The sequence below is a fragment of the Panthera tigris genome, chromosome D4 (assembly GCF_018350195.1).
Source record: "Panthera tigris isolate Pti1 chromosome D4, P.tigris_Pti1_mat1.1, whole genome shotgun sequence".
Lineage (NCBI taxonomy): Eukaryota > Metazoa > Chordata > Mammalia > Carnivora > Felidae > Panthera > Panthera tigris.
Window position 1 is genome coordinate 82,519,732 of NC_056672.1, and position 19,487 is coordinate 82,539,218.

A 19,487-nucleotide genomic window follows, 5' to 3' on the forward strand; every position below is an offset into this window, starting at 1 on the left:
TCCGGGGTCTACCCTTATTTATCTATAATATTTATTTTTAATGTGCATGGGGCCCCTTCTTCTGCGCCAGGCTTTGGAATGCCAGAAATTTGGATCCATAGACGAAGTCCGTACAGGCCCTGCCATCAAGGAATTTAGAGTGGAGGCAGAGACAGAAGAGATCATCTTTTTTTTTTTAAGTTTCTTTATTAATTTTCGAGAGAAAGCGAGCAGGGGAAGCGCAGAGTGAGAGAGAGAGAGAGAGAGAGAGAATCCCAAGCAGACTCCGTGCTGTCAGAGTGGAGCCCTATGTGGGGCTCAAACTCACGAACCATGAGATCGCGACCTGAGCCAAAACCAAGAATCAGATGCTTAACCGACTGAGCCACCCAGGCGCCCCAGAAGAGATCATCTTAACATGGTGCCATAGGTGCCGAGTGGAGAGTATGTCCACAAAGTATATCATTAGTTCATTCATTTCAAATATTATGTACATCCTGCTGAATACAGAAGTCAAAGGTCATCACATCTGCCTCTTCTGCTCTTCTTTGGGCTGGGAGGGTGGTTCAGGCAACGAGGAAGGCCTATCCCTATTAGGAGTGAACCCTGTCACCAAAGGGCAGCTTAAACTCCAGTTTTCCTAATGAATAAAAAATAATTCATTAAGTCAATAAATCATTTGCCTAGAGGGCAGAAGCAAATGAATTTAGCTCCTTTATTAAGGCTTCAGGCAACCTCAGAAACCCACAGAAAAGACACATCCAGGGAGGACAGAGGATTAGCGACAGGCGGAATGGGGCTGGAGTCTCTCCTGTAGCAGTGTGAGTTAAGGAAGTCACTTTACCTCTGTGGGCCTCCAATTCCTCAGCTGGAAGATGAAGATAGTGACCTTTATAAACAGTTCTAGTGAGGACGAGGCAAGGTGTGTTGAAGGGCCCAGCAAAGGGCCTGGCATATAGCAGAGGCCCACTATCTCTTACTGGGTCACAGACATGACTCATGAGGATGTTGCAGGTGGAGAGCAGGCATGTGTGTATCCAGGCATCGCCTGTCATTGCCGGATGCATCAAGCGGGTGTGGTATCTGTCCACTGGGCATCTTACATCCCTGATTTCTTGCTCTGAGCCCTGCTGCAGAGCATTTTGTTCCCAGCTTCATCGAATGCCAGCAGTTACCTAGCAAAATGTCCCTTAGTGGCCTGCCAATGTGAAAATCCAGAGGGAAAATCAGAGCTGCCCTCAGGAGAAAACAGCCAGGAGAGATTGGGCAGGGGAACAATCCAGCCCAGGACTGGGGTCTCCCCTGTCCTCCCTGTGCCATCCTGGTGGGGACAGGATTGGGGAGGAATGGGTTGGGAGTGCTTAAAGCCTGGACTGACTCACTTCCCGAAATGTTAAAAACACACTCACAAACACTACTGCGGTTATTGCTGTTGAGTGCCTGGAAAACGGCAGGAGCTCAGTAAGTTTTTGTAAACTATTCTGTTGATGTATAATGTACATAAAGTGCCCACATCTGAAACGAACAGCTTGATTAATGTTTTCTAAAAGAAGAGCAACCATGCAAACACCACCCAGATCAAGATATAGGACATCGACAGCACCCAAAAGGCTCCCTTGGGCCTCCCCGCTGTGAACCCCTCCCAAGGTAGCTCCTATCCTGACTTCTAGCACCATGGATTAGTTTTATCTGGTTTCGATCGATACATTTCTGCTGAATGAATTCAGGATTGTTCAGGATTAGCCAACTTGCCTGAGGTCAGGCGGCTAGTGGTGACGGAGCCAGGATTTGAACCAGATCTGTCTCCAGACCCCAAGTTCTGTCAGACAGGGTAATAGGATCTGCACCGCACGGATGGCTGCATGAGAGAACGCGAGCAGGGGGCCTGGCGTGTTGGAGGAGCACAAGATACAAGTCCAGGTACTCCCGGGGGCTTGTACACGTGCCCACAGACAAGCGCACGTGTCCGCTCTGGAGACGCTCATGGAGGCTGCTTACACCCAGACAGCCCTACATACAGACACACATACAAGCTCGCAGACAGACATAAACAGGCCCAGACACTCACAAGTACATCTAGACAGACACCCAGACCACCCCACACAGGGAGACCCGCACACAAACCCAGATGTGCACACGTGCAAACGTTTGCAGGCACCCAGGCGCCCCTGCATAGCCTGGTTGTGCCCCCTTGCTCAGGCCCGGACAGAGCCGAGTCCGATCCCTATCTCGTCTGTCAGCACTGCCACCCAGATGGAGCAGACCCTGGAATGATGCCCGGGGGTCCCCCTCCCCCTGCATGGGAGCAGCTTTAGAAGCAGGGCCTGCTGTCAGGCCAGGGATGGGGGCGCTGTGGAGGAGACACTGCTTTCCCCAGAGTCAGAGACTGGGAGAGACACACACACAGAGACTCAGAAAGATAGTGCTCGAGACAGGGAGATAGGGAGGGTGGCAGAGAGATAGTGCAGAGTCTGGGTGACAGAGAAAGAAAGGGACAGTGACAAACATACAGGGGGCAGGAGGCAGAGACAGACGGATCAACAATAGACAGACTTTTGAAAAGAGAGAAACAGCAGCAGAGTAGTGAAGAGGCAGAGAGGCAGACAGACAAAGACGGGGGCCAAGATTCAGAGTGTCAAGGCACAGAGGACAGATGACAAGACAAAGAGACTGAGAAGAGAAGCCTCAGAGATAAAGGCAGACCCCGGGACAGATTCGGAGGCTGAGAGAGGCCAAGACAGAGAGAGCCAGAGAAACAGTGAAGGGCGCTTAGAGACTGACAAAGGGAGACTCTCAGAGAGGGAGAAGGGAGACAGAGTCCCAGGCCGAGGGAGAGACAGACATAGGAGGGCAGGCGCTTAGTGGGGAAGGCACTGAGGCTGCCAGTCCAGCTCGGTCTACCTGTGCTGGGATTGAAGGAGGAGGTCCTCTCAGCACTGCCATCTGTGGCTCTGGGGCACTGTCCCCACCTCCCCTCATGCTGCCACAGAGGAGACCAAGGCACCGTCTCCAAGACCCTCTGGGCTCCCCACTTGTTGTGAATATGGGGAGTCTCTCGGTTCTTGGGACGCATGCCCAAGATCGTCGTTAGGCACCCTACAGGAGCTGAGGTCTCGGCCGTGACTTTCCCCTCGTCCTGTCCCAGCCCACCGAGTCTCCTTTTCCCCAGAGTGGGGAGGTCTGGGGCAGATCTTCCACAGTCTTCTCTGCTTTGAAATAATTTTGGCAAGGTACTTAGCCACTCTGAACTCCAGTGTCTTAATCTGTAAGATGGGGCCAAGGGTATCCACTTGACAGGGGCATTGTCAGGACCCATGTGTACGTGCTGTATTTGTGTACATGTTGTATTTGACCAAATATGGGGGGGAGCCATGGAGGAGATGTGAGGAAGCGTCCTGCGAAGTGGGGAGACTCCAAGGAGGAGATGATATTTGAGCTGGAAACTTGGATGAACCAAATGTGACTGGGTGCAGGAGGGGAGCAGGGGAGCACTCCTGGCTGGGGAAACAGCCAGGGCACAGCCGAGAGGCCACAGAGCACATTCAGGAGTGGAGAGTGATTTAACAGTGGGGGTGCCCCTAGACAGGTGGGTGAAATTTCAGCACAGATAACCTTGAACACCAGGAACTTCGTCCTGGGGGCTACAGGTAGCTGCCTCTGACACCCTTCTTCTCTCCCAGGCTGCGGGCCCGACAGGCCCCCTTTCCCACCTTGTGTTCAGGCTGGAGTCCCACATGGGACTTTCTGGAGAGAAAGTGTTTGCTGCTGTGACCTGTGTGTCCTGCTGTAAGAGTGGAGGCTGTCAGGCTTCATCTGCCAGCGGAAGCCCCAGGGAGGGCCACCTGGACCCTCTGGCCCCTGGGGACTGTAAGCGTGCCAGTAGGCCCTTCATTTCTCCCTTTCCACCTTTCCCTTCTTCTGCCCCCCCCCCCCCTCCTTGGCCCAGTGCTGGGCACTGGGGACCGGGGGCATGGAGATTATCTGGCCAACAGCCCCTCCCTCTGGCTCCCGGGGCTCTCTGGGAGACGGACGTGTCAACAGCCAGCCACTTCCCAACATGAGGGAATCCCAGGGGGTTACAGGACCCCCCCCCCCCCCAGGAGAGAGAGGCTGGCTCTGCATGGGGTGACCATCTTGCCACACAACTTGCCACACCTTTATAGTCATGATCTCACTGAGTCCTCCCCACAGCTTTACGAGACAGGGATTATCATCCATTTCACAGAGTGAGAGGCCAAGAGAAGCGTTTTGCCCAGGATCACACAGTTTTGGGGGCCCCAAAGATACCTTCATCGCAATTCAGCCAATCCAGTTGACCCGTATCAATTCCCCCGTCATGCCAGGCACTGTGGCGGGGGGCACCTTGACAATTCAGGCCCAGGCTAGGATCTTACAGAAGCAGACCGGGTGCGAGTGTAGCTGGAACTGGGGTTTCCAGATGCGGGGGAAGCCCAGAAGAGGCTCCTGGCAGAGACTGATGTTGGGGTGGGGGGACTTTTTGAGTTGGAAGATCAGGCGACTGACCTAGAAGTGTTTGGGGCCACAGGGGGATTAAGGGAGAGGACAGAAGCGTGCGCTCAGGGTGTGGTATTTTTCCACCAGTGAACGGCACTCACGTGGGCAGGAGAGAACCACTGCCAATTTTTGGAAGCAGCCTCAGAGAGCCTCTAGCCAGAGACGTGCTTCCGAACCGTTCCAGCAGCTTCTCCCAAATACCCTTACTAGCTCTCCACCACTCACTGGGGAGGAGCCCTGGCTGGCGTATCCTATAAAAAGCTTTTTATTTTGAACAATTTCAAACATATACAAAGTAAACAGAAGAGTGTACTGAACGCCCGCCCGTGCACTCACTGCCCGGCTTCCGGAGTCATCAACATTCACTCCGTCTTGTAACGACTGTACCTCCATGCACCCACCACTCCCAATTCGATGATGTCGATGGTGGTCACCTGGGCGGTTTTGAAAAGTCCCTCAGGGATTCTGATAGGCAGCGCCACTTGGGGACCTAGTGCCTTCATTTTAGGGAAGAGCAGTGTGAGCTCACAGAGGGGAAGGGACTTAGCTAAGGGTGCCCTGTCAGGAAGCAGCAGAACTGGGTTTATCCTGTGTAAGGACCCTTATTGAGTGGCAGGTCCTGTGTTGGTCACTGGGGATACCAGTGAATGAGATGGTCCTTGCCCTCCTAGTAGGGCAACTCAGAGACTAGTGGAGAATACAAATGTCCAACAGCCTCGAGAGTAACTTCTTAATGATGTCTGTGATAAGGCATATGTGGGACCATGACAGCGTATACACACATGAGGAAAAGGACAGCTTCCTGGAGAAAGGGATCACTGAGAAATCAGACAAGCGAGTGGCAATTAACTTAGCAGGTGGGACGGGGAGGTGGAGAAAAAGGAGTAACGGTGTGTGCAAAGGCCCTGAGCCCAGCTGGTCCAAGGCATTAAAAGGTGTACCCCTCCAGTGTGGCTGGGGCTCTCAGAGGAAGGGCCAGAATGGTGGTGGTGGTGGGGGGGGGGTGGCTGAAGACACAGATATGGGCTTTCCTGGCAGCATGATTAGGTATTCATTCTGGTAGCACCAGGAAGTTGGGAATGATGAATCAAGGCAGGAGGGGATAGGGATGGATGAGAGGAGGCTCTTGAGATCAGTCAGATGATGAGGCATCTGACTGGGTGGAGAGAAGGCAGACCGGCTATGAGGGGGAAGGAGGGAAGCGGGGGACAGAGCCATAACTGGGTAGATGGTGATGCCCTTCACTGCAATGGGAGAAGTCACTGGGAAAAGGATGTCGGGGGGGGTGGTGGAGGGACGAGAATTAAGGATTTGGGGTTGGGACTTGCTGAATTTTTGATGTCTTAAGACATCATAGCGCTAGCTGGTTCTTCCCTTTGGGGCCTCCAAGCCACATGAGAAAGGCACGAAAGAGACCTGGGACATTTACCCATTGCTTCTCTTCTTTGAGTTTCCCATCCCTCCTGAGCAAGTTGGTCCTTAAGCTGGTGTTTGAGACTTGGGCACAAGCTGGTCCCTGCCCACCTCTCCGGCAGGACTTGGGACCCACCTGTCTCTGGGCTCAAAGTCAGCCAAGTGCACCAAATTCATCCAAGCTTTACATGGCAGGTGGGCCCTCCCTGCCACGGCCAGCACCTAGCTCCTAGTAACACATCTTTAGTAAGTGAGCCAATTAATGATGAACTGTAGGTGCGTATTCTGGGACTATTTTACTATTTTTCCTGCCACTGTAAGTTCCATGACTCAGTGCGTCTGTCTTTATATTACACCCAGACGATGCCTGGCAGGTAGGGGGTGGGTCCTTAAATACTTTCTAAATCCTGCAGAGAAGAAATGTTAGTAGGGGCAATCACTGTGGTTGAGGGTCTGTCTAATCCTTAGAAATTTGGCCCTAGACCCTGTCCTGCCACCTCATGCTCCAAGGATCCTGTGCAAAATACTTAACCTCTCTGAGCTTCTAGCCTTTTAAATCTGCAACACGGGTAACGGTAACACCCGCTTCCCAGGGTGTTGTGAACACTGTTAGAACTCACGCAGCCGCAGCGTCGAGCAGGGTGCCTGGCACGCACGCAGGAATGCGCTGCTCGAGGGAAACGGCGGTCTTTCAGTTCAGGCATCTCTCTGAGTCTCTGCGTGCGCTGTGGGATGGTCTCCGAGGTTCTCAGAGCCCGGGGTGGGGGTGGGCTTGGGGCGGTTCCGGGCCGAGGGGGTGGCCGCGGGCCCGGAGCTGTTGGAGATGGCCCCTGGGGACCAGGGAGGGGGCGGAAGCCGGAGCCGAGGTCGGATCCGGCGGGGTGGGGAGCCGAGACATCCTGCGGGGGCGCCCGCCAGGACCTAGGGAAGCTCCCAGGGGAGCCGCGGGGGCACCGCGGGCACCGCGGGGCTGGGAAGAGGGACGCCAGACGCGAGGCGACTGAGCCCCCGCAGGGGCCGGGCGGAGGGCGCCCCCTGGCGGTGCACCGCGGCATAGCCCTGGGGTTTCCAAACCCGCCCGCCCCCGACACTCCTGGCCAGGAGGTGTCTACACTAAAGAAAACTCTCAGGAGAGAATCAGAGGCCTGAGATCTATTCCAGGCTCCGGACTCTCTCCTCAGTTTCAAAACGGGAGTGATAATTTTGAGCCCCTTAACGTGTGTGTCCGGTCTAGTGGCTGTGACAGCATATGGAAGCCCACAGCGCAGAGACTGGCACACAGTAGGTCCCCCCATTGCCCTCCTTTTAGGTTCATTCCTGTGCTCCTATGGGCAGCAGTGTTGGGCTCAAGCCTGAAGAGCTCCCCAAGTACGGGAAGGGGTGAGGAGGTGCAGTTCCAGGCACTCATCCTGGGCTCCCCGAGGGGCTCACTCTGCCCTCCAGTGGCCTCCTTGAGCACTGGAGCCCGTGTGCGATGGGGGCGGGTTGTGGGGCGGGGGTCGGAGATGTAGTGTGCATTGAGGTGTGGTGGGTGTAAGGGGGTGTGTGCGATCATGTTGGTGTGGGTGTTAATTTGGGGGCGCCTTTGTATTGTTGAGATGTGTGTGTCTGTGATCAGATGTGTGTGTGTGTGTGTGTGTGTGTGTGTGTGTGTGTATTCCGGGGGTGTGTCTATGTGTGTCTCTTACTAGGAGTGTGTCGATATGGGTCTACGTATGCCTGTGATCAAGGGTGTGTGTGTGTGTGTGTGAGATCAGGGGTGTGTCTGTATTCAGGTGTGTGTGTTAGTGTGCCTCTGTGTGTTCGGGTGCACACAGGCGTTCAAGGTGGTTGCTGTGTACTGCAGGTTGGGAGGTGTGTGTTGGGGTTCAAGGGCGATCGGGGCCTGTCCGTGGAGGGGGTGAAAAACCCTAACCACGTTTCCACCCAACAGAGAGGTGGCCAGGCCCCGGCCCTGTCCCTTTGCTGCAGCCCTCTCAGGACCACTATCTTCTTTTCCTCTCCCTTCCTAACCCTCACCTGTACCTGAGTCCAGCTCTCTAAGCCTCATTTTGGAGATGAGGAAACCGGGCTTAGAGCCGGGAGGGACGGGCCCAAGGACCCTCCACCAGAAAGGCAGTGGAGCCAGGGTATTGGTCAGACTCTTGACTCCCGCCTGAAGTTTTTCCTCTCCCAGAAGGGCACTGCACACCCTTTGCCCAGCCCGGGGCAGGGGTGGGGACAGGTTTCGGGGCTGGGCCGCGTGGGGAGCAGGACACAAAAGGCCCAGTGTCTGCCCTCGCCTCCCCTTCCTGGCCCTGCCCTGCTCCAAGAGCCGAGTGGGTGTCCAGTGACAGACTGGGCAAAGATGGCCACTTGTGACATTCATGCTCCCCTGGGAGCCAGCCCAGCACTGGACCCACTAGCCTCACCACCCCATGGGCTGACTGTCATTGGGTGTGACCAGGAAATAAAACTTTGCCCACAGTTTAGGCTCCTGGCACCAGCTCTCAGCTGGCACCCACCCAGGGCCGGAGAGCTCCAGCTTGCCCTGCTCGAAGAAGGGATTGATGAGTAATTAAGATCGTGATGATATCAACACATATATTAATAAAATCATAATAACGGCTACTGTTCGCTGAGGCTGGACCATGTGCCATTTCTAAGTGCTTTACGCAGCTTTGGGAAGGCAGGGAGGCAGGGTGGCCAGGACCTTGGACTCCAGTGCCAGCCAGACTGCCAGGATTGTTTCCTGGCAACACTTCCCAGCTGTGTGACCTTGGGTAGGTTACTTAAAATCCCTCTGCCTCAATTTTCCCAGCCGTAAAATAACAGTGGACAAATTCATAAATAAAAATCACTTTAAAGCCCTGTCTGGCATTGAATACGTGTGCAACAAGTACGATCTCTTAGTGTGATTTTCTTGGCTCCTCACGGCACCCTGGGAGATATTGTTATCCCCACTTTACAGATGAGGAAACTGAGGCTGAGCCATTAGCCATAGGTCACAAAACAAAAAGGTGTCCAGGCTGGGTCCTGAGACCAGGTCTGTTGCCAAAGCCTTGTCCGCGGCTGTATTTGCCCCACTGGCCTTGATAGGATAGTTTGTAGCTGATAGAATGAACCCTCTGAGAGCCTAGAAAGCGCTTTCACCTGCATCGACTTGTTTGAATCCCACTGGAGCCTCCCAATGGGTCATTAATAATAGCATCTCCCTTGATAATCAGAGAAACCGAGGCCCCAAGAAAGAGTACTTTGCTAGAGCTTACACAGCAAGTAAGCGGCAGAGTCAGTGTTTCATTCTAGGCCTTTCCACTATTAAATAGTATCGCTTTATGTAATTAAGGTTTGGGGGTGTACCTACTGGGTGTCCCGCTGCATGCCAGTGCTCTGTGCACGTGATCTTATTGTAATTCCCATAACATGCTTAGTGATGTCCAAATCCACTGGGTTTCCTCATTGCCCCTTGCTCTGTGTACCCATCTTTACCCCACCAGGCTAGGAACCCCTGGAGGAATGTGGGCCAGAATGTGATTTACCTCTGGATGCCCAGGGCCAGCACGAAGCCTGGCACACAGCGGGTGCAGAGTCTGATGGAGAAGACACAGGTCTGGGGTGGTTACGTGGGCGAAGAGGGCTTCCAGGAGGAGTGGAGAAGGGGGACTTGGGAGGGAGTATAACTGGGGCGCCTGACCTATGGCGGGGGTCAGGAAAGGCCACCCTGAAAGGCAGATGTCCATGCTAAGATGGAAAGGCAGATATTTACATCTACGGGGACATGCTCCTGTGTGATATTCTGCGCCAGACATTATGATAGGCATACTTTAAGGGTTTCGTATTCATTATCACATTTAATCCTCAAAATGTCTCGTTACGGTCTCAAAACTTGAGGTTGGTACAAGAATCAGCTTCATTTTATAGATAAAGAGACTCGGGCATAAGGTGATGAGGTCGTGCCGCTGGCAGAGCTGGGATCTGAACCCTGGTCATCTGCCTCCCTCCTGGCAAAGATGGGTATGGGCTGGGGAGGGGGGACGTCCTCCTCGGTTGGTTGTCTCTTTTCTGTCTTTGACAGCTCCGTGAAGGTCTGCCTCGGCTCTCCTTCATTCTGAAAAGCAAGAAAGGAGGCCCCGCGGACGGCTGCGATTCCCCATTAAGGTTCTCCTAGCACAGGCTCATTCTCAGCTCTTTCCTGGTTCCCATACCTCCATCGCCGCCCCCCCCCCCCCCCCCGCCCCCCGGAGCAGGGCCAGGCATGCAGTGAGCGCCGGGTGAAGCGGTGCTGACTGATGCCTGAAGCGGCCCCTCCTGGGCTCCAGGCCGGGGCGGGGAGAGGGCCAGAGCTGCCTCCCCGGGAGGCCCAGGCCGGTGCTGGGGCCGGAGGGAGAGGGGTGAAGACCCGCACTGATTAACCGCCTCCTGCATGCTGGGCTCAAGGGCGAGGCGGCCTGGGCTTGGCGGTGGGGCTCTGGGTGGCCCCCTAAGAGCCAGTCTTCCGGCACAGGGGACCCCCAGAGTTTCGCCTGAGCCCCCCGGGGAGCTGTCTGGACGGAGCCTCTCTGGGGTGAGCCAGCGTCTGGGGCCCGCGGCTCCAAGCAGGCCAGGAAACGCCTGCTGGTGCATTTGTTTTTCCATCAACAACAGGCTTACGTAAACTCCTCGCCGGCTCCGAGGGCTGCCAGCGCGGGGGAGGCGGCCTTATCTGATGGGGGCTGGGCCAGGGCCGGGGTTCCCTGCGTGTCCCGGCACAGGCCCCGCGAAGGGAGCCCTGGCGGTGGGTGGGGGGCGGGGTTTGGCGCCTGGGGCTCGGCTTCTCTCGCTCAATCCCGAGGCAGAAAGCGCAGAGACTGGGGAAGGGTCCCCTTCCCCAGTCTCTGTCCCCAAAGCCCGGTTCCCAGTTCCCTGTCAGGCAGGTGCCTGAAGGGAAAAGGGCCCTCTTTACCTGCGCCCTGGAGGGAAGCGGCCAGCAGTGAGATGCTGGGGTGGCCCAGTCACCAGGCTCGGTCACCTGGCTTCTCGCCCCACCTACGTCCTGGTCCGGTGGTGCTCAGAGTACAAGGGTGCTTGGGAGAAAAAGTTGGTTTGCCAGCCTTACCTCCAGGGGTTCTGACTTAAGAGGTCGGCCGGGGACACAGGAATCAGCAACTTTTAAAACAGAAACAAAAAAACCCCAAAACCCTTTATTTGGGAAAAATTTCAAAATTGCAGAGAAGGCGATAATACAATAACGCCATGAACCCCTTTGGAGATTCACCAGTTGTTAACCTTTGCCACTTGTGTGCCTTCTCTCCATCCTTAGGTGGGCAGTGTTACCATTCTCACTTTACAGCTGGGGAAGCTGAAGTTTAAGAGCTGAAAAAAAAACGTGTCCAAGAAGATGGTGGCGCTAACAGTTAAACTCGGATCTCAGATGAAAACTTTCACTTTTTTGGGCTTTCTTCAGGATCTGTTGTCGTTGTTTGTTTGATATATTCGATTTCTTTTTGGATGAGGAACACCTGTATGTAAAATAGGAAGGTTTTAAGTATGTAGTCACCTTGATCCAGCGTCCTGGTTCCTTAATTAAAGGCAGTCTCTGTTATTCGTTTTTTCTGTATCTTTGGGGAGACGTTCTATGCCTATGAAAACACGTCCATAAAGTAGGTCTTATACAAATGGTATTATACTGTCCGTGTGGTTCTGAGCTTTGCTCCCCGCCCCCCACTCCCTGCTTTTAACTACATATCAGAGATTTTTTCCACGTCAGAAATATAAAACTGCTCCATTTTCAAAAACGGTCCATAGTATTCCACAGAATGGATGTTCCAGAACTTATTTCGCCAGTCCCCTCCTGGTGGAAAATCAGTCTATTTCCAATCCACCGCTACATTACAAGCTGCAATAAATACCCATATCCATAGTCAACTTGCCACGCGCATGTATTTTGTATGGTAAATTCCTAGAAATGGGGTTGTTGGTGGAAGGGTATGTAGATTTCTAATTTACTTAGATATTGCCAAATCCGCACTTCAGGGAGATCGGACCAATTTGCCCTCCCACTTGCAATGAATGACAGAGTCTGTTTCCCACAGCCTTGCCAGCACAGCATGTTATCAAACTTTTGGATCTTTGTCAATCTGTTAGATAGAAAATGATATCTCGTAGCTGTCATTTCATTTCTCCTGCTACAAGGGAGGTTGACCATGTATTCGTATGACTAAGAATCATTTACATTTCCTTTCCTGGGAACTGTTTGTTTATATCCTTTGCCTATCTTTTAATTAGGTTGTTTTTTTTTTCTTCCTGATTATGTAGGAGCTCTTAAAATAGCAAGGCTATCAGCCCTTTGTCAGGAACATGTGATACGTCTATAATATGTGCCTTTTGACTTTGTTTATATTATTTTTCATAAAGAATTAAACATAATTTTGTGTAGCCAGATTTATCAATCTTTTCGTTTATGGATTCAGTAAATTGTTTTATATTTTATAAGGCCTTCCTTAGTCTAAGAACACTTTTGAAATTACTACCAGGTCTTACTCACTCTAGAATTTGTTTTGGTGTAAGGTGTGAGGTAGGGGTTCAGCTCTTTCTCTGGTTGGCTACCGAGTTGTCTCAACATCTTTATTGAATAATCCATCTTTTTGGTACTGATTAGCAGTATCGCTTTTGTTCTAACTCAATTCCTATACACATTTAGCTACTGTATTAATTTCCCAGGGTTGCTGTAACAAATGAGCACACAAACTGGGTAGCATATAACAACCGAAATGTCTTCTCTCGAAGTTCTGGAGGCCAGAAGCCTGAAACCAAGATGTCAGCAAAGCCAGACTCCCTGTGGTGCCTCTGGTGGGTCACATCATGCAATTGGACTGTCCTAGCTTCTGGTGACTTCCAACAACCCTTGCCATTGCATGAGTTGTTGCAGTGTAACTCCAATATCTGCCTCAGTGTTCATATGGCTTCTCCTGTGAGTTTATGTCAATGTCCAAATTTCCTTCTTCTCCTAAGGACGCCAGCCATTGGATGACGGCCTAATTCAATATGACTTGAATTCAATATGGCCTCATCTTAATTTGATTATATCTGCAAAGACCCATTTTCAATTAGGTCATATTCACTAGGTTAAGACTTGATCTTAACTTTTGGGGGGACACAATTTTATCCACTACAAGTATGCTTTCAAATGTCTTATTCTGCTCTATTGATCCATCTATCTAAAATTAGCACACTGTTTAAAATATTGTAGTTAAAAAAAAAATTTTAACGTTTATTTATTTCTGAGAGAGACAGAGTGTGAGCAGGGGAGGGGCAGAGAGAGAGAGGGAGACAGAATCCAAAGCAGGCTCCAGGCTCTGAGCTGTCAGCACAGAGCCCAAGGCGGGGCTCGAACTCATGGACTGTGAGATCATGACCTGAGCTGAAGTCGGATGCTTAACCAACTGAGCCACCCAGGCGCCCCTTAAAATATTGTAGTTTTATATTATGTTCTAATATCTAAGACTGGTCCCCACTCATATTCTTCTTTTTTCAGAATTTTTCAGAATTTCCTTTTATTCACATTGCCATAAGGACTTTAGAAGGAGCTTCCTATTAGCCTTTTACCAGAATATATGTATTATATGTATCCAGAACATAATACATATATTCAGAATATATATATGTACATATATATTATATACAAATATATAATATGTAAACTAGGAAAGATTTGGTATATATTTGTAATGTTGAGTCATCTAATCTAAAACCATTCTACATGTTCAAGCTTTCTTCTAAGCCCCTCAGCAATTTATTAAAGTCCCTTTCTTTCTTTCTTTCTTTCTTTCTTTCTTTCCTTCTTTCTTGTTTTAAATTTTATTTCCAAAAATAAAATAAAATAAAATTTAATTCCAGTAACTACACAGTGTTATATTAGTTTCAGGTGTAAAATACATTCCTAATAATCTTGTATATTTTAGTTTTGTTAAATTTATTTCTAAATATTCTGTCGTTTTTGCTTCTATTGTAAACAGGGACTTCTCTTTCATTATCTCTTCTCACTGACTGTTTTATTTTTATGAAGGCTTTTCATTTCAGTATATTAATTTTGCACCCAGCCATCTTACTGAAGTCCCTTATTATTTATAAAGGTTTTTCCGTTGATTCTGTAAGTAATGATCAATTTTCCTCCTTTTTGATCTTTATACCTTTCGTTTCTTTTTCTTGTCTAATCATAAGGGTTGGTATCTTCAGACTATTTTAAATAATAGTGTTGAAAATAGACACGCTTTTCTTATTTTTCATCGTAATGGGAATGCCTTTAAGGATTTCCCCTAAAAACATGACACTGGCTTTTGGGTTAAAATAAATATATTCTAGGGGTGTCTTGCTGGCTCAGTCATCTGAGAGTCCAACTCTTGATTTTGGCTCAGGTCATGATCCCAAGATTGTGGGATAGACCCCCACGTTGGGCTCTGGGCTGAGCGTGGAGTCTGCTTAAAATTCTCTCTCTCTCCCTCTGCCCCTTTCACCTGCTCTCTCTAAAAATAAAACTAAAATAAATATATTCTATTGCATTTAAATATTTTCCTATTTTATCAAGAAAAAAAATTCTTTCTAAACTGCCTCCTTCTCTGGCCTCTTCCACGTACAGCCTAGACTCTGTGGTACAGAATCCCTCGTTAATCCCTGAGCAGCTCTGTTGTTTCATGCTTTCTAGTCCTTGCCCCCAAACTAGTCCCTCTTTCACGGAACACCTTTCGCCCCGGCTTCTCTCAGGCCCAGAATGAAGTCACTTCCTCTGGGAAACTTCCCAGGTCTTTCCCTCTGTCTTGTCTCCTCACAGCCTGTTTCATGCTGGACTATAACTGCCTGTGTCTTCCTCTGCTTTCCACACCAGCCTGTGAGCAGCTTGGTGTGTGTGGGGCGGGGAGGGGGAGCATGTCTGGGTTATTTGTGTGTCCCCAGTGCCTAAAGTGGGGCCCAAACAGACTAAATATACGATAAATGTTTTTGAATGAGTGAATACTAGAATAAAAGCTAACAGTTTATGAGTAGTTACTAGATGCCAGACCTTATGTGAAACATTTCCCATTCATTATCTCATTTAATATGTACAAAACTCCTGGGAGGTAGATGCTTATTATCTCCACTTTGAGAAGACCAAGTAGAAGCACTGAGAGGCTAAGTAACGAGTACAAAGTCACACAGCCAGAATGTGAACCCAGGTTTGTCCTGAAGCAGCGCCCAGGCCTGAACGTCTCTAGGCCATTCTGAAGGGCTATACGTAAATGTATGAATGAAGACATGCTACGCTATCAGGCCTGGGGTGGCGGCTGGGCCTGGACGTGGTACCCCAGGGAGAGGATCCCTGAGGCGATGTCTCCTAACTGGCCCAGAGGGTGGAGCTAGGAACGGGGCGACGAACCTCCCGGTTTGCTCCAGATTGAGGGCTTTCCTGGGACACTGGACTTGCAGCACCTGAATTGGGAAAGGCCCGGCCAAACTGGGACAAGTTGGTCACCCTAGTGATGGAGCTACAAGCCACGGATTTCCTCTCCTTGAGAGCAAGGACTTGTTTAGTCAGGACCAGTTAGGGAGAGGAGAGGTACCTTGGAAGGTAGTAAGCTCTGCATCATGGGAGATGTAAAAGCAGGAGGTGGAGACTCCTTAACTTTCCTATTTTTCTCCCTAACTCTTTGGGGTTCTTGAGTGATCTTATCTTGGGTGGAGGGGTGGGATCGTTGCTTTGTTCCAAGTTCCAGGGTCCCTGGAGAAGACAGAGACAAGCCGAAGGCTCAGTTGCTAACTGTTTGGTGGCTGAATGTTTCTCTGTATGGCTTAGGAGGAGCATGAGTGGGCAGAGTTGGCCTATATGTCATGTGGCTAGTGGTGCTCCTTCCAAGCCCGGGGGGTCCTCCTCCTCTTACCCTTCCTGCAGAAAGGGCCCCAGAAAGGGGGACAACAATCTGAGAAAACTAGGCCTTGGAAGGGTGGGTAAGGAGCTGGGCTGCAACTCGTCTCCTGCCTCCGTCAAGTGAATGGTGGGTTTCTGGGGGCGCCTGGGTGGCTCAGTTGGTTGACCATCTGACTTTGGCTCAGGTCATGAGCTCAAGGTCTGTGAGTTCGAGCCCCACATTGGGCTGTCTGCTCTCAGCACAGAGCCTGCTTTGGATCTTCTGTCCCCCTCTCTCTCTGCCCCTCTCCCGCTCTCGTTCTCTCTCTCTCAAAAATAAATAAAAACATTTTTAAAAATGAGTGGTGGGTTTCTGGAGGCAGGGAAGTCCGCCTGGTTCATCTCCCAAGAATGTTCCTCCGGACGGACTCCAAGACCCACAATGGAATCTGACACTCAGCAGGGAAAAGTGGTTGGTGTTGGGAGAAGGAGAGCTAGAATTTCTTTAAAGAACTTTGCATTTGTCAACTCCTATCAGTGACCGTGAGCTTATTTCTTCTTTATGTTATCTCTACACCCAGCACCGGGCTCGAATTCACGACCCTGAGATTAAGAGTCACATGTTCTCCTGACTGAGCCAGCCAGGCACCCCCCATGTACTTTTATAGCTTATATACACTGAAAACATTTTTATTTTTGAAAGTGGCATTACATGCAGTAACGTGTGTAAAAATGTATGGTTTGGTAATCTTTTTACTTATGTATGTACACCCATGTAACCACCCAGGTCAAGGTGTAGGCATTTCCAACACCCCAGAAAGTGCCCCTACGCAGTATGTATCTGCCCCCAGAGGTAAGCGCTGTCCTGTCTTCTATTGTCTGTAATAGTTTTACCTGTTCTTGAACTTCATGTGTATGGCATAATACAGAAAGTCCTCTTGTCTGTCTGGCTTTCTTGGTTCAGCATAATAAAGGTGTGATTCATCCATGTTGCTGCACATGGCGGTGGCTCATCCCCTTCTTACTGCTGTGCAACACCTCATCGTGCAAACACACAACTCATTTATCCCTTGATGGCATTGAGTTGTCTCCGGTTTGGAGCCCTTCCAAACAAGGCTGCTGTGAACACGTGCGTCAGGTCCTTTCGTGGCCATATGCACTCATGTCTGCATACACGAGTAGGAGTGGAATTGCTGGGCCGTGGAGTCGGTGTGTATTTATTTAGCAAAGCATGTACCACCTTTGTTATAAAAGAAATTTGGAAGAGTCGACAAGTGATTTAATATCACTTTAGAAGGAGCACATAGAGAGTGCCATGTGGAAGGTGAGCCCGCAACCTTCAGGGGCCCCAGTTCCAGCTTCTGGGTATGTGGTTTGGATTCCAGAGGGGAAGGTCAAGCACAGGTATTTGGGGGTGGGCTGGGAGATAATTAGCTGTGCCTGGGCCCTCTCGGGTCCCCTTCCAGGGAAGAGAGGACAGGGTCTGCCTGTATGTTTTCTCCAATGGGCAGATCTGATGGGCATTCCTGTAGAGTCCGATTTGGGGCCTCACTCTCCCTACCTGTGCAATGGGCCGGAAAGTGGTGGACTCAGTGACTTCTGAGGCTTTGGGGTCTTGGCAGTCTTCTGGCGGTCTTCTCTTTTAGCCCCTCTCCTCCGACCCCCTAGGCTGCTGTCTGCGGCAGTACTGACTCTGGCTGGTTTTAAGGGGTGGGGCAATGCCCTGGGCCCCAAAGTTCTGCCAGGGTAGGCTCTGTGGAACTGGGCCCCAGAGGCTTCCTCCTACCCTCAACCTGGCCTCAGCTGTGCCTCAGGCTCCCTGGGAAGTGGGAGTGGGGGGTCTGGGAGAGGCAGGGGGAGAAGGGGTAAGGTGTGCCAGCCTCAACTATTTCCATGGAGTCAGAACAGCTGCTGTGTACTTTGGGAAGCCATCCTGCCAGGGAGCACCCAAGGGAGGTGCCAGAGCCAGGGCTCTGGCCACGGCTGTGTGCTCAGTTCACCCCCGGATGAGCTTAGGACTTGCACCCATACCCGGCCGCTGGGCAGAAGTGCTTACCAGCGTGATCAAATACTCCTCGGCCTGGCGACCAGACTCAGCAGCACGCTGAAATGACTCTGCAGCCCAGTGACACCACTCACAGGCGGCTGAAGACACTCACTAAGCCTGGAGTGGTGCATATCCATCCACAAGCACTCGCTCTCTTGGAAAGCAACAAAAACTAAAAACGTTGGACTGCATCTGGGTTCACGTCCTGGCCCTGCCCCTTCCTGAGCTAAACTTCTTCTGTAGGGATATTCACTCCGTGTGTGTGTGTGTGTGTGTGTGTGTGAATGTGTTTACATTTATTTATTTTTGAGAGGCAGAGAGAGACAGAGTGCAAGTGGTTGAGGAGTAGAGAGGGAGACACGGAATCTGAAGCAGGCTCCAGGCTCCGAGCTGTCAGCACAAAGCCCGACATGGGGCTCGAACCCACAAGCCATAAGATCATGACCTGAGCCGGAGTCGGAGGTTTAACTGACTGAGCCACCCAGGAGTCCCATGGGATGGCTTCTTTGAACAAAACACGTGAGCATTACACACAGCTTGAAACATCATGCGACCCTTCAGGGTATCTTTTCAGGTGTACTTTCTGGTTTTCCTTTGACTGTGTCTTAGAAAGCCCTGACCCCTACCCAGATCCATTTCTCCTTCTTTAATCAACAACAGCCACCGTCTAGTTTTTTCTGGGCTCTGGCTTTAGAGCTATTGGATTTGAGCCCTGTGTACATGGTTGATTACAGTGTATTAGGAGTTGTAGTGACACTACTAATAATATCAATATAGTTGATATAATTCTCCCCTTTTATCTTTTTCCACATTATGAAGAAGTAGCCACATGAATTGTTTGGAAGGTATGTTTGGGATGGTCTGACTGGGTGTCTTTGTCTGTTTGGGCTGCTACAACAAAAATACCATAGCCCGGGTGGTTAATAGACAACACAAATTTATTTCTTATAGTTCTGGAGACCCAGAAGTCCAAGAATAAGGAGCCGGAAGATTGCGTGACCTCTTCCCGGGTCAGAGCAGCCATTTCTTGTGGTGTTCTCACATGGTAAAAGAGGTGAGGAAGTTCCCTGGATCTCTTTTATATGGACACTCATCCCATTCGTCAGGAATGACCTTATGGCCTCCTAAAGGCCCCATCTTCAAATACCATCACATTGCGGGTTAGGATTTCAACATCCGTATTTGGACAGGTGGATACATCCAGTCTAAAGCACTCGATGTCCACCACATTACTCAAGAGTGGTTTAGGACTGGGGGCATGGGGCAGGGTCAGAGAGATGGGCATTACCCATCCTTGTCCTCCAAGGTTTCTCACATCAATGGTTATTGACAATCCATTGCTTGCTGATCGGGAGGCCACGTGTATTAAAATGGCAGAGAGAACAACTGGGGTTTAAACATGAATTCCAAATCAGCAGTCACTAGGGAAGTCACTGAATGTGGGTGTTAATTTATAATCAAGCTGCTTCAAATGCTGGCAACTCTGTATAGCTGCTTCATGATAAATAGAGGCAGGTAGTGATTTATTTTACTATGGGTTATTATCTCCCCAGCTAAGCAGGGGAAGCCACTCGGTAAACATTATAAGAGCCAGCATCCGTTAAACATTTTCTCTGTGCCCGGCACTGTGCTAGACCCTTTTATGCATTTTATCTCTCTGATTTCTCGAAATAACTCAGGGGATGAATGTGATCGTTA